The 13,498-nt window shown below is 42.3% G+C and overlaps 1 long non-coding RNA gene across 1 annotated transcript in view; it reads left to right on the forward strand.

The window, feature by feature from the left end:
* LOC115589248 (uncharacterized) overlaps positions 1-13,498 on the forward strand; it is a 102,047-nt gene that overhangs the window by 45,935 nt on the left and 42,614 nt on the right. The window lies entirely within an intron of this gene.

Below are 13,498 nucleotides of genomic sequence, written 5' to 3' on the forward strand. Positions count from 1 at the left end.
GAGTCAAGGACACGGTTAATTGAGAAAGAGGGAAACATTCTGATCGAGATTCACCAGGTACAAACACTGAATGGCGAAACAAAAAATGTTCAACGGATAAAACAACCGCGGAATGAAGCATCAGTCATAGTCCATTTGTATTAATCTCAATGAGGGTGACGCTCGAGAATGCATTTAGTAGAGCACCATTAACACTGCATTTAGTCACATAGCAAAATGCAAAGTGGTTTTGATGAATGTGTTCTATTAACAGAGATGGTAAAACAAGGTAACATGTTGATGTGGGTTGGCTGGAAATACATTTGCTTGCTTCAAAGCGACCCAGTCCCCCATGGGAGTGGAGCAAAATGATTGGGCCAAATTGATCGTCGCTCAGAATTAACCCCACTCTGATTGGCGCTATTGTAATTGAAGGTCGGGCAGGTTACTGTAATACATGACACACAATTGATAATTAGGAGCCTTCCAATATGCAGAGTAAATTAATTCCTATAAACGAGTTCCCACACGGTGCAGGTTCATAGGTTGTTAATCAGACTACCCTCTTCCGGTACGATGCAGTCATTCTGCACAGATGATTACCTCTAAACATAATTGTACGTGAATTAAGATTTCAAAAGAGTCCACATTGCTTAACTGTCCATCCTCTGTGTAAAGATTCCCAGCTTGTCTGGCAACAGGTTGGTATTAAATGACTGACTGTGTATCTTTTTCATATTTTGAAGTTTGTTTAATTCCTTGGATGTTAATCTAATCTCACAGAGGAATATGACCAGGTTGACCGTGAAAACCACTTGATAGGACCCAGACTGACACTGTGATCTAGTATATTTAGCCTTTATGATGGCAGCTAAGGAGAAAGTCACGTGAAGAATTTTAAAGACAGAAAATAATACACGCAAGTAGGAAGTTTGGGTGTACTTTCACCTCGGAGACTGATGTTCATGTCCACTGTGAAACCCCAAATCTAGTAGGTTACATAACATGTGTAATGTAACTTCGCTCATAATTGAACTGACGTAATGTAGTTTTTTTAACCCAGCTTAAGTAGTTTTCTTGCCTACACCCAATCCAACTGTAACCATGCGACGAATGTCTGGCACGCTTTGTCGCTGGTATGCTGTCAAGACAAATTGCTGGATTGTCTGTTTAATTTAGCTTTTTTTGAAAGGATCGTTTGATCATGGATTTCTTTGAATTTTGCGGTGACATTTCTGTGTTTTTAAATCCTGCTGTTTCCAGGCCTTTATGATGGAAATATGCAAGGATAGTTGGCACCATCATGAAACCCATAAATGTAAAAATATTGAGTTCTCCCTTTTGGTTTTGTATTTTTCCCAAAGACAAAGACGAGGCATGAGATGTACAGAATAGATATGTATACTGTAGCAGAAATATGATTTATATGAATATTCCAACCAGTACCATGGGTCCCATACAATAGTTGCCCTCTGGGAATTTCCTCCCTCGCCTATTCAACAGCTTTGTCTTTACTGCAAGGATTTAATGCCCAAATGATCTCTTCACAAAAGCACACTACACTGTATCATACATAGGAACATAATCTATGGTATGCTGTATGTTGAAAAGATGCCCACATCAATTTGGCTATTGCACAAAGGCCCACTCATGCACTGCTGCCTGTGTATTATCCTCCTACTCCTGCACACCCACACATACAGCAGTCTATTGTTAAGTGCCTTATTCTTTTTATCCTTCTTTTTAAAAGGTCCAGCTCTAAGGAAAGTTCAAGAGGGAAATCAGTGCCGTGGCATTGCATTGACGTTATGATGCCTGGTTAGTATGTTTTTACCACTTGCATGTGCTACAATACTGCACACTGATGGTTTCGATCAACATCTATATGCTGCAGTGAATTATTCTTTAACATTACACGCCAGATGGCTTTAGCTGCTTGTAGGAAGAAAGCATAAGCACTGAGATGACACACTAAGGCATCGACCCATCAATCACTTTCAGAAAGCCTCTCTCCCATTCATAAATCAATAATTCTCCATCATCCATAGTCACACGGTAAACTGCAACACTGCATGATTTTCGGCATACAGTGGAGTTCAAAGGCTTTGCATATTTGTGAGAATTATGCAAGCTAGTCCCTCTCATGGCTAAGCCTCAGTCTCATGATGGTGCTCGAACCTATTCTAAAGGATCCCGTCTGAAGTGGGGGGCCATTTGAAGTGGCTTTGGCAGCTGCTGTGGTAGCTAGGTACCCATTGCAGGAGATAGGCGGACCCATTGTTGAAGAGCTGGCCAACAGTTCTTGCTCCGTTTGTTTGGACATGCCGCGGACATGATTTGGCCCTTCGTTCCGCTTCTCATTTCAGTCACCGAACAGCATTTGTGTCTATGGCAAGATGACAAGCCATTAAAGTGGAAATGACAAAAAAATGTGAGAAGTGCACATGAATTCATGTTGTGGTAGGGAAAAGTACTTTATGTGACAATGTTGTTGGATCACACCACATGTATATACTATGTATACAGAGTAAAGGCCATGAAGGTCAAAATGGAACTGTACTTTCAACAAGGGGACAGGTGTAAACAAAGCTCGGATGGAAACAGAATGGTACTGTGAAATGTTATGGCATCCATGACTAGCTTGTAGTTGTATAGAAGACACTGGCTGTGATTTAACACAATTGTGATGTTTAGCTCTCTACTACATACTTTCAGATTGATGTCAAAAGTACACATCCTTTCTTCTCCTTTGAGGAAGTTAAAAACTTTACCCCAACTTATACCACAGCTAAAATGCACCACCTTTTTCCAGTTTTCAGAAGGATATAAAAATGTGGGACATATTCGTGGACAGTGTTTCAAATGGTAGTGATTGACATCTGAGAGCCGAAGAGATGTGCAATCAATGTCCACTATAACCCTGTATAGCCCTCGATAAATTCAAAACATTTTTCTTCTTTTTCAGGCACACATTGCATTGGTCAGATCACTGGCTTGAGTATGATGAAACCAGAGTCCTAAGTGAGGTGGCACCATCCCATTTAAGATCTGAAAATGACCAATCCTGAAATTTGATGTGATAATGCCTTCTTTTTTCCAGTTGGAAAGTGAGCAACTGTATTTTTTTAGACTAACTGTAGATCCCAAAGAGACCTTTTTTAACAACATCATACAAGGAATTCCAATAATCTTACCGATAAGTAATTAAAGTATAAATAACTCTTAAGGCACCTTGCCTAGAGGCCTTCACTGGGAAAAAGTTTGTATTGACAACCCAACTGAGCTGCTTCTCAGTTTTAAAAGGTAGGGAAGGTGATCCAGAGAAACAAAGTCGATTGTTGAGTTTCATTCCCAGGTCATCAAATACTTTGGGTAATCAGCCAGAAATTCTGACCCCATAGCGTTGGTATTTGATGGCCTGGGAATGAGACACAGCAATCAACTATCTTTCTCCTGAATCGCCTTACTTAACTGTCAAAATTACCAAGCTTATTCCCAGGAGATTGATTGTAATTTTAATCTTTGTGATTTAAAAAAATACAGTACATACATTTTTTTTATTGGCTTGTTGTGGCTCAAAAGACAACCAGAGGGGTACTCATCTTGAAACGGAACATCTGCAGATCTTGTTATGATCCAATTTAGGCACGATACAAGATGAGAAAATCCTTATTTCTGTTATTTCCATTATGACTGTAAGGTTGTATATATATAAGCTCCACTCATTAGTTGTAGATTAATATAAGGCAGTTGTACGTGTAGTTGAATTATATGGTCTGGTGGGGCTGTCTTATGCCACAGAAATCACAAAATCCTCTCTTATTTTGCCAATAATATCTAAATGAGTGTATTTATTTGGCGGGTCAGTGAACAGTTTGTCTTTTTAGAAAAATTTAAAATCCGAACCTCTAAGGATGGTCATGACAGCGGGATCGTTATGAAGAATTGTCAATTGATGTAATCGGAGAAATGTTTTTTGGCAGCAGCACCATTACTGTCCACTGTAAATGCAGAGAAATAAACCCATTTGCATTGTAATGTGTCCAATACCTTTGATAATTTTCAACCCAAGTACCATTAGGCTTAGTATTGGCCCTCCTTTAGAAAACATTGTTTGGATTATCATGGTTTACAGAGCCTCTCTCTGCCCCCTTTCCCTGGCATATGTTATCTGCAGTCGCAGCTGCATGGCACCAAGTACAGAATATCCCCCATCTGCCGATCCAGTCGTGCACTCCTTTATTTCCTGCCCTCTCATTCTCCCAAGCCCACCTGACGGGCCCAGTGGAGTGGCTAACCTGCTATGAACATGGCTGCTCTACAGCGCTGGCAAGAATCGAACCCTTCCTGCTTTCTGGAAGAGGCTGCGCTGCACTGATGTGCCATGCAATCTGCGTGGACTGGCTGATGGTTGCACTTAGTTCCACTCCTTTTTGCCAACATGAACAGGCCCCTACTGGAAATGCTTTAGATTGCATGCCAGCGTTCAGACTATCCCTTGAATGGCTGTGAGGGTATTGTGCCAAAGTTGCTGGTGCTGCTTCGGAATATGCCAATTAGTTGTTGTATTATTGAAGCTGCCGTCCACTACAAATCGTACTCTTTTCCAGCAATATATTATTGGCTGGTTGGTTTTAATATTTGCATTAACTCTGCTGCTTCTTCAAACTAGTAGGAGACGGACATACAGATAGGCAGTAGTCATCAATCATTTATATGGAAGGCTCAGACAAGTGTGCTGTTCTCTGGGATTGCTCTGGGTATTTTTCATTCAAACACTCATCATTATGCCATAATCATAATGCCATAATGTCTAAAAATATAAAACCTCCTTTATCTACTAATTGGTGAATGCACAGCAACTGCTACCAAAAGGGGAGGTTTGAACACAATACTGCTGATTAGCAGGGCTGCTGAGCCCCTACTTTTTGAAATAATATATACATTCACATGTGCGCAACACCTGAGCAATAAAACACATCAGATTTATTCGTTTGTCTCCACGTCTGTTAAAAATAGAGCATTTCTTCTGAGCCCAGTGTCCCATTTCACAGAAATCTTGTTAAAAAATGAACTGTACAGCAAAATGTTACAGCTTAAGCAAGATAAAAGAGCTGCTATTCCTGTTTGATTCAGTAACTTTGTTTCCCAGAATAAATGCACAGCATAGACAAAAAAAACTTACTACACACGAAAACTAAAGGGAACACATGGGACCTATGGGCGAAGACAAAGTCATTGTGTTTTCGCCTGATTAATCAAGCCCGCATTCAGACTCTGTAGCCAGCAACACATTGTTCCATTAGCATTGTTTAATGGGAAATAATGTACTCAGGGATGAAGGGGGGGAAAGGGTCAGTGGGGGAAAAGAAGGGAAAAACAGAGAGTGAGTGAGGAAGAGGATGGGGAAGTTGAAGGAGGAAGGTCCGGGGTGTCTGCACAGAAGCTACAGCCTTCAGGGACCCTGTGCGTACAAGGCAGCAATTATACTTGATGAAGTGCCTCCCTCTGCAGCCCCCTTCAGCAGTCATTTCCCACTAGTGCGCTCCACGCCAGAGCCACATACATCTTCCTGTTGCAAAAGATCTCATTAACGACCAGTAGATGGGACGTCACTTATCTTTATCAAACATACGCCTAAGTGTCCCCGTATGATTCTTTTCTCCCACTTCCCCCTCTCTGTCTTGCACTCTCCCTTTCTCAGATTTAAGAAGCATTGTCTTAAAGGCAAATCAGTTTAATTTAGCAGCATAAAGGCAGATGGGAGGTTAGTTCACTGAAATGGAACAACTTTCTTCATTACTAAGCAAATGGCAGGGTTTTTCTACTTCTCCGGCGAAGACGGGCAGTGGGGGGATCAGTGACACTGTAATGGGCATAATTAGCACTATAAAGTCGAAGCGAGAGCCATGAGAATATGGAAATGAATGCCAATTTCAATGTCGTAAATTACTCCTTGAAGAACATTTCTACGACATGTTCCAACAAACCTGTTAAGTAGGTTAAGTGTCCTTTTATTTTGGAGGATTAGCAATTTGCTATAGTGAATGGACTCTGACTCAGAAACCAATTCACAAAACAATAGGAGGTCGAGTTACTTTGGTGCCCTCACTCACGCATAATAAAAAAGACCTTTAGGACCACGTGAGCGACGGGAGAATGGTAAAAGTGTATCCGACTGACAGCCAAATCACATGAAACTCCTTTTGCCTCCGCTGTATAACTTCGCACAGAGACTATTTAAGGTGGACGACCTGCTTGAATTCAATTTCAAGCCTCAAAGCGATCTAAATCCTCATTAACCGGTTATTCAACACGTGTAGAGCTGTATAACCCGGGCCAAAAGAGAAACGTATACCAAGGCTTTGCTCACTAGGCCAAATGAAAGAAGGCGTGATGAGACAAGGGCTCATCTCTACTTCCAAGAATGTTCTTCAAAACCACCTTTACTTTGCTTCTTTGGTCCACACAATGAGGGCATTTTCCTCAGTTCCAAGTTGCAGGCTGTCCTCTGCAGGACAGTATTTTTGCTGCTGTCTAAGCAGATTGTGGGATCCGTTGTCCTGGCTGATAAGAGTCTTTGAGTATGTATCTACAATCACCCATCAAAGATGTCCGCTGTTCAAAGAAATCAAACTGAATCATCTTTGCTCTTATTCAAGCATTGTACAGTTGGGTAAACATGCCTGACATTGCTGTGTTAAATACAAACAAGACCAAAAGTCTACAGCCCCACGAGCAGCTCATTGAGGTTGTACTTTAAGCTAAACTTAAACATCAGAACACAAACGTGCACAAACATGTTGATGTTTAGCACGGGAAATGTTTTTTAATTTTCGCATGGCTACATAGCGCTAAGCAGAAAGTCCAGCTGAGGCGGATGGGAACTGTTCCTCAGCTATTTAGTGGATTAGATGAGAGTATTGATACCAATCTACATTATTAATAAGGATACAGACATCACAAAGACTAGAAACTGGGTGGAAAGCTAGCCTGGCTCGATGAAATGTAACAATATCTGCCAGCCTGGCGCCAACCCACAGAAAATTAACATTTTGATAACTCCCCCGTCGAATAATTATATTTCCCAAAATGTCAAACTTTTGCTTTAATGGGGCAAGATGTAGCAATTTAAGTTGAAAACGTTATAAGCAAATTAAAATTATAAACAGAATGTGAAGAAATATCAGTTTTGACATTACCATGTTAATGTGTTATGTTGCGGAGACATCGACAAAAGTTAGCATGCTAACCAGCTAGCCATGGCCCATTCTGCTCCAAAGCTCCTGTGCTAGCAGTGTAAACGCTAACACTTCCCTGGCCCTTAAGCTCCCAGTCCAACCTGCGAGCTGCACTGCTAACTGAGCTAACTAGCTCACGGCAGCTACAGTCCGCAGATTACCAGTCCGCCATTACTCTGGCGACATGTCCCACCTTATCAACAAAGGCGCTGGATGTAAGAGTAGGGTGTGAATGCTTACTTTTATGGTAATAAATCCAGTCATTGCTGCAGTGTTTCACTCAGGAACCATTTTTCACGCTGGTGCTAGACGTCAGTTGATCGTCAAAGGTAGAATGTAAAACCACACATTTTTGAGAAATTGACTGACCGACATTGCGTCATCTTTAGAACCACAATGGCATGGATTACCATCACAGCAAAGCTTCTCTTTATGCTCTCCTTCCAGTATACAAATGTGTAAAACTTAGCTCATATTCATATTCAGGTGCTCTGCAGCACCAGCAGCCTATAATTTTCACGACACAGGTCTCAACAGGCTGTTTTTCCTCACCTAAAATACCAAACATTTCCTTTCCCTGAGCAAACTAATCATACAGCCTTCATCTCCTCCTATTCCTACCCAGACCTCTTCTCCATCTGCCTGTCTGCCTTTTCTCTCGAGTCTCCATTCCGTCCACCTCTCCTCTCCTCTCTTGTCACTCACATGCTCCAACTACAAAGGTGCCCAGATGCCTCAAATCTCCAGCACTGATCTCCTCCAGCAAAAGGGTGACCCACGTGGGATCCGCCTCACTAATCACTGCCTGAAACCACTCTGGGCTCACAGGCCGAGAGATAAAGACAGCCGCAAGCTTTACCCAGCTTTAGCAGGCATCAGTGGCTGTCTCTGCCGGGACTGACAAGCAAGACTGTTTCTGAGGTGAAAAATCGCCGCCGGCCAGCCTACTGCGAGCTGCCTTTCCATCTTGCAATCCGAAAAAGTTCCAGCACAATCTGTGGGACGAGCACAAAGGAATGTCACCTCTGAGCCGGCGTGACGCACACTGCACAGCAGGTTAACACGGCGCCAGGTCCGCATGCATAATAATTGTAGTTTCATTGTTTTTTAATGTTTATTATCATTATTATTTTTCCCTCCCCCCCCCCGAACTCTCGAGGGGCATTTGTGTGATAAACGATGAACAGCAAGGCCTAGAGAGTGAGCTTCGCATGGTTGCACCGAATCCACAATTAGCCATTTCATTAGCATCCATTAACATTTCATTTTATTGTGTATATGGGAGCAACAGTAGAGGAGGTGAGGGCACACACAGCATTTTCCCATTGACCCGTGAATACACATGAATGCACTCTCGTGGCACCCTAATAGCAGCTCCTGTTTATGCATATGATCACAGAACATGGCCAAGTGGGGGTCGATAACTATTGAGTACGTTTTTTTAAAGAGTTGAGAACACTGGGGTAAACAAGCACTGGTGGGGGGTTGGCGGTGGATGAATACAATTGGGTGTAGCTGCATTTTCTACTTTGAACGTAATTTTACTTCAAGGTTATTCCAAGCATTGTGACAAATTGACACACACATTCCATTCTGGATATTTTTTTCAGATTTTAATGATACCTTGATACTTCTTTGTTTATATCAAGATGGACAATTTGACCAAGAAGGAGTTATGGGACACAGACAATCCACCTGCAAGCAACACTATGTACATTTGCAACCTTAAAAAACTAAACCTGGAAACATTCATCGTTTCAGGCTGGGCTTTTCGATTTTTTCCCTCCCCATTTGGCTGTAAGAGGGCGAGAGCGTGGGCGTGCAGGCAGGCGGCATACATATGTATGCAGAGGTGGCATCGCACCTTCTAGATGTGATTAATTTGCTATGACGCTGTAACCTGGATGGTTACAGGTTCACTGAAAGGAAAATGAAACATGATTCCTAATTTGTCTGGCGTGCTATTGAGCTGTACTCAGAGGAGTGCACTGAGGGTCGACATCACCATGTTGAAGTTTTCAAAAAGGGAAGAGAAGACAAGAAAATTACATTGCGTGGCGACCAGGTTGCAAAATGTTCCACTGTGACTCGATGTGAAGAGCGAAACAGGTAATGGATGTGCCAAACGCTTGTCTTTGTGTGATGCCCCATTTATGCAGGAGCAAAACAAAACGGGTTCTCTGGCTTATATTGTGAAGTCTAATCCTACCATAGAATATCAAAGTTGTTTCCTATAGTGAAGTTCAAGTATACTTATGTGCAATGTGAAAAAAAATTAAAAAGGGCACCAGTTGTATGACCCGATATAGGATACAAATAGAGCAATTTATCATTTTGGCTGGTAAAAAAAAAAAGTTCATTTTGGATGCTGGTGCACTCCAAAGTCATTTTTTTTCTGTTTTTAAATACAGCATCTTCTAACACAAGTCTATCAAACCAAAAACTAAAGCTGTTCCTGTACAATATGCACCTACATGCTGCAGCCCAACTTTGACGCACTGGAAGTCAATGAAACATATTATGACTGCCTTACCAAAGTGTGTGTGTGCGTGTGTGTTGGCGGTTTCAGGGTCTCCGCCTCTGTCAGTTTGAAGACGCCGTGTAACAGAGACGAGCGTGAGGATCTATTAATTTCGGTGGAAGCTTGGTCATTACAAAGGTAAACGCTGACATTTCAGGCAGCGTGTTATTTTGACTGACTGCCTATTAGAGGGTGTAATGCGGCGCGCAAATGTATACTTCAAGCCTCAGCGCTCCGGCAATGGACAGGGAGAGCGGATGGCTCAATCCACTGGTCTTTATTTAGCAAGGTCGCTCAGGACATTAGTAGGTTTGGACACAGGCAACGCAACACGCCACACACTATCGATGACATTGTTGTCAGCAGAACTCTTTACCTCGGAAGAGCTAGTGCTATTAAGAGCCTGGGTCCATTTACAGTAAATTGGTCCTGTTTATAGAAGACAGGAGCTATACATCCTCTGTTATGGGTCTTTGTCAGCCTCTAACTTAGTAGTCACAATTTCTGATCGGTGTTCCATCCACTGCTTGGATTGATGGCAAAACCACCAATTGTCGCCAAGCTGTGAATTTTAAAACTTTTAAATTGTCACCACGTGAGATCAAGAATTGAACCCAAAATGGTTCACAAAAAAATATTTATTGGCTTTTCTGACTCACTAAAACCCACAATCAGTTGGCTTGAAATGATACAGTACTTGCACTGACCGATTACCATCAAATAATTGATCCATCTCTTGCGATGTGCAAGCCCCTGTAATTTTGAAAAATGGGCGTTATGCATGCCGCAGTACACAGTGATTCACCCAACCCGCCAGTCATCAGCGACTTCAGGCAACGATTTTATGGGTTTCAGAGTCTCCTGGTTGAACTTTGTCCCTCCGAATCACTGCGGCTCGCCTGGCAGGCAGTCACTACTCTGTTCCCCACTGGGAGGATAGGACTTTGTTTGTTCCACACAAGTGTCAACCCTCGGGGGTGTCTTATAATTCTGGCCTGCTCTCCCATCTTGTCTTGCTTTTATAGCCATATTGTTACATCGGGTGGTCGGTGGGTCACGCAGGGCTGGGCACACCCCTCATAAAGGTCCTCGTTCAGAAAAAATGGATGACTTTTTTTTTTATGGGTCTAATTGGAACTTGGCAGTGCGGCCATGTGGGCTGCTGGTAGGGATTAGACCGGTGGCTCAGTTGGCTGACTCCTGATGGAACACTATGGACCCAACACAGACGCTTCCCTTGTTACCCTGGAGGGAGAGGGACAGTGTGTTTGTGTGTGTGTTCATCTGTGTGTATGTGTGCGAGGAGCATAGGGATGGGGAGGAGGCGGGAGGCTGCAGCCCTGCTCCAAAGCGATTTGTCTCGGCCAAAAGGTTCCCTTGTCCTTCACAGATGGCTGGGCATGCACCCCCATTAGTGGCGGAGGAAGAAGAGCAAAAGGAACATAGACACCTGTGTGTCTGCTTAACAAATAAACTCTGCTGTGATCTATGTATGGACTGGATCTGTTATATATGGAATGGCATTTACACCCCGTCCCAGGCGAAAAACACATCATGGAAGATATCCAATGCGGGATCTGGGGAGAAAAGCTACTGAGGCAAGCAAAATCCCATGACTCCTTTGAAAGAATTAGCATTTTCATCCCCATGGGGGGAATATGACAGACTAAGAGAGACAGGAAAAGGAAGCTGGACAGAAAGTGAGGATAACGTGGGAGGGAGGTGGAGGGGTATGGGATTTTTACAGACAGCATGAGGCCTTTTTCAAAGTTCAATTTGATGTTGTGGATGCCTTAAAATCAATTTTGCTCGAACTAAAAGAAAAGCAAAATGTAGTTTGGCATCCATCAAAGCTTTCTGTTTTCCCCCCGTCTTTCATTCTCCTTTCAGAAACCGCAGGGTTTGTATTGAAGTGTTGAAGCATGGCAGTTTGGCACAGTTTCAATGATGTGTTATTTATTGGGGGGAACAGTAGCTCATTGGAGTAAAGAGTTCAGAGTGTGCGAGGGCAGGCTACAAGCAATTTCATGTGCATCTCACCTCTCTCTCACCCACCTGAAATTTATTTCAGCGTTGCCCTCAACCCCCTCAGATGGAGCTCTCCCTGCAGCGCCGATGCTGTACAGTTCTATCAGTGTAGCAGCAGTGGGGGCAGCTGAAATAGGCATGCAGCTGAGAGAAATGTAAAAAGTGAGGATAATGGTTGAATCCACATAAACACCGATTCAAAGAGTTGAGGATTTGGTTAGCTGTGGAGCTGGCAGGAAATGAAATAAGAATGGATGTAAAGGCTGAAAAAGACTGATTTTGACAGCAAACAACTCCACGATTGAAGCACATGTTTGTATTGAGTGTGACTGGAAATGTGAACAAGCTTTTAAAAGGTGTTATTGATAACATTAAGTCACTAAATTTGACGTCTGCCCCCTCAAGCGGTTGCCAGTTTGTTGCACTGGATAACGATTGCTAAAGCTATCTAGCAAACGTTAGTTTTGCCAAAAGTGTTTTCAAATGGTGCACATCAAACTGAGTGACGACATGTAAAACCTAACTTCATCTTTCGCTGTGTTGGTTATTTATTCTGTTAGCATTGCTAGCTATTCTGCTCGTCTTCCAGTCCGATACTAGCTTCAGTGATCAGCTGCAACAACTTGATGCCGATTGTACATAAATGAATGAAGGAGGGGGGTGGTGGGTATGTTAGATATGATAGATAAGTCTTCTAAAAAGGGCTACTGAGCATTAACATTGGAATTGTGCACTTTGATGCCCCTGTTACCTTTATTCCTGTTCACAGGCTTAAGAAAATTGTGCAAATTTAAAGACAAAATCATGATTTCTAAAGAACCTCTCAGGGGTTCACTACCTAGGAAAGCAACCATTATGTTCACTGGCTGACTATTCTTGCACTTCAGGAAGTATAATTGGCGTGGCACAAAGGAAAGAAGACAGAATAATCATCATCATGTTGACCAGGGTAATTTGAACTGTCTTGTGCTCTTTGACAAGACAAGTCTCTGACAGAACACTTCCCCTTGGCAATTACAATATATGTGGGATTCTTCTCTATCATTTGCTCAAGAGTAAGTCCAGAAAAGGGTTGTATGAAGAATGCTGGAAGACTGTATATAGTATTTCATAAAAACCCATGATAACAAAGACAACAATGATGTTAAAGAGAAGATCAAAACAAAGGACTTAGTAACACAGCAAAGTAATGTCTCATACGTTACATCATGAAAGTTACTATGCTGCATTGGTAATGGAAGATAGAGAGATAAAGTGATTATAACCTGAACCACAAGCTTACCCAACCAAGTGGTGTTAGGGCCTAAAACTAACCACGTATTTTTTTTATCTTAAACCTAAAACAATAATTTGAGACTGAAACTGTATGATGAAGGTCTGGTACATGTGTCAATGGTAAGATGCAACAGTAGTGTTTAGGGCAGTGGTCCCCAACCACTGGGTCCACGGGTCGTTTGGTACCAGGCCACAGAGAAAGAATACATTTAAAATGTTATTTCCGTTATATTGACGATCATACCTGGAAAGTTGTTTTATTCTGAAAAACGGATTCTCTTTTAACAATATCCGTCTGTTCCTCTTGGCGCGCTGACACGTACCTGTTTCAGTCACAGTATACCCTAAAAAATAAGCTCAAGCACCTCAAGCTAGCTGAGATTAGTGAAAAACAAAAAGGAAAAGGCCCAATGATGAGACGGTCCGTCAAATTATGTCGTACATGAAACCGGTC

This window comes from Sparus aurata, chromosome 10, assembly GCF_900880675.1.
Source record: "Sparus aurata chromosome 10, fSpaAur1.1, whole genome shotgun sequence".
Classification (NCBI taxonomy): Eukaryota; Metazoa; Chordata; class Actinopteri; order Spariformes; family Sparidae; genus Sparus; species Sparus aurata.